Source organism: Ovis canadensis, chromosome 10, assembly GCF_042477335.2.
Source record: "Ovis canadensis isolate MfBH-ARS-UI-01 breed Bighorn chromosome 10, ARS-UI_OviCan_v2, whole genome shotgun sequence".
Lineage (NCBI taxonomy): Eukaryota > Metazoa > Chordata > Mammalia > Artiodactyla > Bovidae > Ovis > Ovis canadensis.
This window is the reverse complement of record NC_091254.1, coordinates 14,269,586-14,278,032: the sequence shown is the minus strand read 5'-3', so window position 1 is coordinate 14,278,032 and position 8,447 is coordinate 14,269,586.

Genomic DNA, 8,447 nt, shown 5'->3' with positions numbered 1-8,447 from the left:
AGACTTTTGGATCACAGCCATTCTGTCTGGCGTGAAATGGTACCTCATTATGGTTTTGATTTGCATTTCTCTGACAATGAGTGATGTTGAGCTTCTTTTCATGTGTTTGTTAGCCATCTGTATGTCTTCTTTGGGCAATGTCTATTTAGTTCTTTGGCCTATTTTTTGTTTGGGTCGTTTATTTTTCTGGAATTGAGCTGCATAAGTTGCTTGTATATTTTTGAGATTAGTTGTTTGTCAGTTGCTTCATTTGCTATTATTTTCTCCCATTCCAAAGGCTGTCTTTTCACCTTGCTCATAGTTTCTGTTGTTGTGCAGAAGCTTTTGATTTTAATTAGGTCCCATTTGTTTATTTTTGTTTCTGTTTCCAGTATTCTGGGAGGTGGGTCATAGAGGACCCTGCTGTGATTTATGTCACAAAATGTTTTGCCTATGTTCTCCTCTAGGAATTTTATAGTTTCTAGTCTTATGTTTAGACCTTTAATACATTTTGAGTTTATTTTTGTGTATGGTGTTAGAAAGTGTTCTAGTTTCATTCTTTTACAAGTGGTTGACCAGTTTTTCCGGCACCACTTGTTAGAGACATTGTCTTTAATCCATTGTATATTCTTGCCTCCTTTGTGGAAGATAAGGTCTCCATAGGTATGTGGATTTATCTCTGGGCTATTTTGTTCCATTGATCTATATTTCTGTCTTTGTGCCAGTACCATACTGTCTTGATGACTGTGGCGTTGTAGTAGAGCCTGAAGTCAGGCAGGTTGATTCCTCCAGTTCATTCTTCTTTCTCAAGATTGCTTTGGCTGTTCGAGGTTTTTTGTGTTTCCATACAAACTGTGAAATTATTTGTTCTAGCTCTGTGAAAAATACTGCTGGTAGCTTGATAGGGATTGCATTGAATCTATAGATTGCTTTGGGTAGTATACTCATTTTCACTACATTGATTCTTCTGATCCATGAACATGGTAATAATCACCATGTATTAGTGTCCTCTTTGATTTGTTTCCCCAGTGTTTTATAGTTTTCTATATATAGGTCTTTAGTTTCTTTAGGTAGATATATTCCTAAGTATTTTATTTTTTTTTTCATTGCAATGGTGAATGGAATTGTTTCCTTAATTTCTTTTTCTGTTTTCTCCTTATTACTGTATAGGAGTGCAAGGGATTTCTGTGTGTTGATTTTATATCCTGCAACTTTAATATATTCATTGATTAGCTCTAGTAATTTTCTAGTGGAGTCTTTAGGGTTTTCTATGTAGATGATCATGTCATCTGCAAACAGTGAGAGTTTTACTTCTTCTTTTCCAATTTGGATTCCTTTTATTTCTTTTTCTGGTTTGATTGCTGTGGCCGAAACCTATTTTCTTTCATAATCTTAAATAATGGATTTTTTCTCAGTATATTTTTTATATCAGTACCTCTTAAATATTGTCCAAACCCCTTCCACATTATATGTACTTTGTTAAAAACCTATTAAAGATCATCATGCCTATTAAAAATAAGCTTATTTGTGTTATGTAAAATTGAATTATCTGGCCATCATTCGCATTTAAGATGCTGAGGTTTTAGTCACTCAGTAGTGTCTGACTTTTGCTGAGCCTATGGAGTGTAGCCCACGAGGTTCTTCTGCCCATGTAATTCTCCAGGCAAAAATACTGGATTTCCTTCTTCAGGAGATCTTTCTAACCAGGGATTTAACCCTTGTCTCCTTCATGGCAGATGGATTTTTTTTTTTTTTTACCATCTACCCACTGTATGTTTAAGGAAAAAAAGGTAAACTTTACTTTATTCCTTTAACTATTTATCTAATGACACTGTATCAATACCTTTACAGATGATAAGAAAACCAGGATTTTTTGCATTTGTTTCTGTTTATTTTTGTTTTAACATAATGATTAAGATGTGAGAGAGGTGAGTATTTAATCTGGATTTTTTTTTAAGTGGGGTACAGTTGCTTTGCAATGTTATGTTAGCTCTGCTGTGCAATGGAACAAATCAGCCATATGTGTGCATATATCCTTTCCCTCTCACCCTACATTTTGGCACCACACCCCTCTAGGTCACTGCAAGGCACCACATTGAGCTCCCTGTGGTGTACAGCAGGCTCCCACACACTATCTGTTTTACATCAGTTCAGTTCAGTTCAGTCACTCAGTCATGTCCGACTCTTTTCGACCCCATGAATCACAGTATGCCAGGCCTCCCTGTCCATCACCAACTCCCGGAGTTCACTCAAACTCATGTCCATCGAGTTGGTGATACCATCCAGCCATCTCATCCTTTGTGGTCCCCTTCTCCTCCTGCCCCCAGTCCCTCCCATGATCAGGGTCTTTTGCAATGAGTCAACTCTTTGCATGAGGTGGCCAAAGCATTGGAGTTTCAGCTTTAGCATCAGTCCTTCCAAAGAACACCCAGGACTGATCTCCTGTAGGATGGACTGGTTGGATTTCCTTACAGTCCAAGGGACTCTCAAGAGTCTTCTCTAAGACCAAAGTTCAAAAGCATCAATTCTTCGGTGCCCAGCTTTCTTCACAGTCCAAATCTCACATCTGTACATGACCACTGGAAAAACCATAGCCTAGACTAGATGGACCTTTGTTGGCAAAGTAATGTCTCTGCTTTTGAAAATGCTGTGTAGGTTGGTCATAATTTTCCTTCCAAGGAGTAAGCATCTTTTAATTTCATGGCTGCAATTACCATCTGCAGTGATTTTGGAGCCCAAAAAAATAAAGTCTGACACTGTTTCCCCATCTATTTCCATGAAGTGATGGGACTAGATGCCATGACCTTAGTTTTCTGAATGTTGAGTTTTAAGCCAACATTTTCACTCTCCTCTTTCACTTTCAGCAAGCATATAGAGCTTCATAACTCCCTCAGGGACAAACCCTGAAAAGAGATGGCATCATTCAGAGCACCAGGTCATTGAGTGGCATCTTCAGCATCCATCTTTGTCTACTTCAGAGGCAGGTCAACCAATGTTTGAGATCTCACTACACATCCCAGCATCATATCGTTTTTGGAGTTCTTTGCCCTTAGGACTGTTTTTTCCAGACCCTGCATTCATTCATTGTCCAAGCTGCCCAGAGGTTACTTCACAGTGATCTATGTTGGGCACGCCATTCCCAAATCAGTCCAAATGCTTGAAACCACCCTAATGATGTAATTCCCTGGTTGCACCTTGCCAAGAAATGATTTGGCTAATAAATCCCAGAGTACTTTTCTTATGTAATTCTCTGGTCCTGTCCCAAGGGCCATAGTTGAAATAGCACATTTAGCTGCAAAGGAAACAGTGTCTATCTTTTGTGATGAACTCATACACTTAAGACATTTCCTGTTCCATATTTAGGACAAAATACTTGATTCTCATGACCTGCAAGCTACAATTCCATTCTACCCCACTGAAAGCCAGCATTGCCCACACCTTACCTTCACAATGATCTGTATTGGCAAAATTCTACTTTTTAATTTATACTTCATATTGGGTTAGAGTTGATTAACAATTTTGTCTTAGTTTCAGTTGTACAGCGAAGTGATTTGTAATACAAATCCATGTATATATTCTTTTTCAGATTATTATCCCATATAGGTTATTACAGAGTCTTGAGTTCCCTATACTGTAGGGTAAGACCTTGTTGATTATCTACTTTATACATAGTAGTGTGTTTATGTTGATTCCAACCTTCTAACTTATTCCCTCCTCTGGAAAAAACTACTGTTAAAGATAGTTTCCACTGCAATAAATGCAACTCTGATGCAATTTATTACACAGCATACATTTTCACTACTGAAGGCTTTCTTCTCTCTTGCTAGTTCACCCTCTCTCTGACTACTCAACCTCAACTTTGAGTTTAGTTCTTTGTTTATATTGTCCAGTCCTATTTTTTTTCCTCTGAGTCATTTGTCAGCCTCTCATTAAGGTATCATCCCAATAATTGTAGGCTTCATTTACCGTCTCTGACTCCCATTGCATGGCCTCCTTCAGGAACTGTGTGTAATGAGATTGTAACTTAAGTTAGTTTTTTTCTCTCAGTTCCTTCGTTCTACTCTGCAATTGGTATCCCCAAAAATAAGCATAACCAGGGATGGTAGTTAAGTCATATACAGAATGATAGAGGCCATGAGCTCATACTGGTGAAAAGTTAGCAGAGTTTGTTGAATCAAAACTGTAATAGTTCTCATTGATTTGATAAGTATGTGTCTCTTTCTTCAGAGGCAGCAAATTTAACTTAGCTTGAAAACCTCTCTGAAGTGAAGTCGCTTAGTAGTATCTGACTCTTTGCGACCAAATGGACTGTAGCCTATCAGGCTACAGGGTCTATGGGATTTTCCAGGCAAGAACACTGGAGTGGGTTGTCATTTCCTTCTCCAGGGGATCTTTCCAATCCAGGGATCGAACCAGGGTTTCCCACATTGTAGGCAGATGCTTTACCATCTTTTAAGCTATGACCTGGAGAAGCAGTTTAAACAACATTGTGTCTATATGAACACTCAACTTACAATAACTGTCACCATCAACAAATCACTTCCTCCCTGGGCTTCATTTTCCACTGGTCAAAAAAGAGTTATGAATGTAATAATCACTATTGAACATTTCAGCTACCACGTGCTATATCTATGTCAATATGCTTCTATCAATAATTTCTATTTGGGATGATTTAAAAAGTATAACAGAGGGATGGGCTCTCTCTCTCTCTCTCTCTCTCTCTCTCTATATATATATATATATATATATATATATATATATATATATATATATAATTTACCAATGGATGGAAAAAAATTACATCTCCAGTCCAATGGGTTACAGGAGGCCCAATCTCATAAATCAAACCCAATTAACTAACCTATGCAGAATTTTGACTTTAAGAGACATTTTGTTAAAAGGGATATTCATATAAGTTGATTTCCAGCTTTTTTGCATCATCAGGGAATCAGATATTCTACACAATGCACAGGATTGAAAAGGCCAACAACAAATAAGTACTGTCTAAGATGTAGAAGATTTTCCCTGGTGACTTATATGGTAAAGAATCTGTCTTCAACAGACCCGGGTTCATTCCCTGGGTTGGGAAGATGCCCTGGAGAAGGGAATGTAACTCCACTCTAGTATCCTTGCCTGGAGAATTCCATGGACAGAGCATCCTGGTGGGCTACAATCCATAGAATCAAAAAGAGTTGGACACGTCTGAGCAGCTAACACAAGATATGGAAAACCCAGATGATTCACACTGAAAAGTCATAGTGGCTGTGTGAATTGATATACTTTATAGAAAACCATATGAATATTTACTAAATCAAATTTTATTTTGAAATTTTAAATAGATAGTTACCTATACAGTATTATTTTTAGGGACATCATTGACATCAAGGAAGTTTGTTTAGATACAGATTATTTATTTCAATTGTTTGTCTCCAAAGTCTTGCATTTTACATTCTATCTTCAGTCTCTCCTTCTATGCCCTCATGATTCAAAAAGGTATTCACGGGAAGCAATTTACGTTATTCAATTATCAGTAGTGCACTGCAATCCATGTTACAGATTTAGGGAGAATAAGTCATCATGACCTGAAAGGGCAGTCAGGTTTGTGAAGATAAGATGGGGTTCTGTAGCCTGAGGAAACATGGTATTCTTAGAGAAAGAGAAGCATCTGAGAAAAATAAGTCTGGAAATAAATCAGGTTATGGTAACGATGATTGACTTCACTCCGTCCAAATACACAACAGAGAAATAGAGAATGGAAATAAATTCTTAATGACCACAAATATATCATCATCTTATACATACATGCTGAAATACTTTTAGCAATTACATAGGGTTTTTGAGATTTTTCTTGTCAATATCTGCCACAGAAGTACATTTGGTATTTTCATATTGAGGTCATCACATAAAGAAGAGAATACATTAAGGAAAAGCATTAATAATTGTAACAAAAATCTCTTTTCTGAAAACTATTAATTTAATTGAATTTTGTCTGCAGGATATTCTAGCTTTATAGACACCAAGGGGAAATACTATAACAGTAAACAGTATGAAGACATAAACAAAAATAACTGAAAATCATTTGTTTTGTATTTACTCCAAGTTAGAGCTCAGACAAGATATGAAAGTTACTGGATTACTGGAATGCATAAACTTGTATATCTTTTCTTGTTTGCTCACATTTTACATTTATACATCTGTGACAATTAAATTAACTGCATTAAGACTGAAGTTTTAGAGGTAATATACATGATTATAGTACATTTGGGAAGAATATTCATCACCTATAGGTGTCTAAAGAACAAATATCAACCTGTGCTCAAAGGTATACAGCAATGACTCACATGTGTGATAAAATATTACAACAGATGGATAATGCAGAGACCACCTCCTCAAAACTGTTAGGTTGTACAATGTCAAGGGACACCACTGTCTTTACTTCCTATTCCTTCCTGAAACTGCAACGAAGTGGTCCCCCACATCACGTTCTCTTCACCCCAACATTGATTATGTTCTAGTCAATGTGATGTAACTAAAACAGATGTCCTCCCAGTGTGACAGCTCTTCCTAGTTGCTCCTCTGCTCTCGGTCACTGCTGGACTGCTCCTTGGTTTAGAAATGGGACTTGTATGATCCATCAGTTCTCCCACAAATCTAGGAGCCATATGTCATTGTTTAGTGAGTTTTCAGGTGTCACTTTAAAATAAACAAGCTGTAACATCTGAGAGACTATCCTGCAGGGGAAATCACGTGGGTCCCCAAGGTAAATCACGTGGGCCCCAGGGGAAATCACGTGGGACCCCGGGGAAATCACGTGGACCGACAGGGGAAATCACGTGGGCCCCAGGGGAAATCACGGGGCCCCCCGGGGAATAACGTGGGCTCCCAGGGGAAATCACGTGGGCCCCACGGGGAAATCACGTGGGCTCCAGGGGAAATCACGTGGGCCCCCCGGGGAAATAACGTGGGCTCCCAGGGGAAATCACGTGGGACCCCGGGGAAATCACGTGGGCCCCCGGGGAAATCACGTGGGCCCCCCGGGGAAATCACGTGTGCCCCCCAGGGAAATCACGTGGGCCCGCAGGGGAAATCACGTTGGCCCCCAAGGTAAATCACGTTGGCCCTCAGGGGAAATCACGTGGGCCTGCAGGTGAAATCACGTGGGCCCCCCGGGGATTATACGTGGGCCCCCTGGGGAAATCACGTAGGCCCCCAGGGGAAATCACGTGGGCCCCCCCGGGGAAATCACGTGAGACCCCTGGGGAAATCACGTGGGCCCCCCAGGGAAATCACGTTGGACCCAGGGGAAATCACGTGGGCCCCCAGGGGAAATCACGTGGGCCCCCAGGGGAAATCACGAGGGCCCCAAGGGGAAGTCACGTGTGCCCCCAGGGGAAATCACATGTGCCCCCAGGGGAAATCACGTGTGCCCCCAGGGGAAATCACGTGGGGCCCCAGGGGAAATCACGTGGGCCCCCAGGGGAAATCACGTGGGGCCCCAGGGGAAATCACGTGGGCCCCCAGGGGAAATCACGAAGGCCCCCAAGGGGAAGTCACGTGTGCCCCCAGGGGAAATCACGTGTGCCCCCAGGGGAAATCACGTGTGCCCCCAGGGGAAATCACGTGGGCCCCCAGGGGAAATCACGTGGGCCCCCAGGGGAAATCACGAGGGCCCCAAGGGGAAGTCACGTGTGCCCCCAGGGGAAATCACATGTGCCCCCAGGGGAAATCACGTGTGCCCCCAGGGGAAATCACGTGGGGCCCCAGGGGAAATCACGTGGGCCCCCAGGGGAAATCACGAGGGCCCCAAGGGGAAGTCACGTGTGCCCCCAGGGGAAATCACATGTGCCCCCAGGGGAAATCACGTGTGCCCCCAGGGGAAATCACGTGGGGCCCCAGGGGAAATCACGTGGGCCCCCAGGGGAAATCACGTGTGCCCCCAGGGGAAATCACGTGTGCCCCCAGGGGAAATCACGTGTGCCCCCAGGGGAAATCACGTGTGCCCCCAGGGGAAATCACGTGTGCCCCCAGGGGAAATCACGTGGGCCCCCAGGGGAAATCCCGTGGGCCCACCGGGGCAATCACGTGGGCAAGCTTTGGCAAACACGTGGGCCCCCCTGGCCCATCATGTGGGCCCCACTGTGCCATCACGTAGGCCCCCCTAGGCCATCACGTGGGGCCTCCGGAGCAATCACGTGGGCCCCACGGGGCAATCATGTGGTCACCTTGTGGCAATTGCCCCCAGGGGAATCACGTGGGCACCCTGTGGCAACTGCCCCATGGGGCAATCACGTAGGCCCCTGTGGCAATCACTTGGGTCGCCTGGGGCAATCACGTGGGCTCCCTGGGTCAATCACTTCTCCCCCTGGGGCAAGCACGTGGGCCCCGAGGGGCAATCACTTGGTCCACATGGCGCAATCACGTGGGCCCCTTGTTGCTAATCTCGTGGGTCCCATGGAGCAATCACGTGG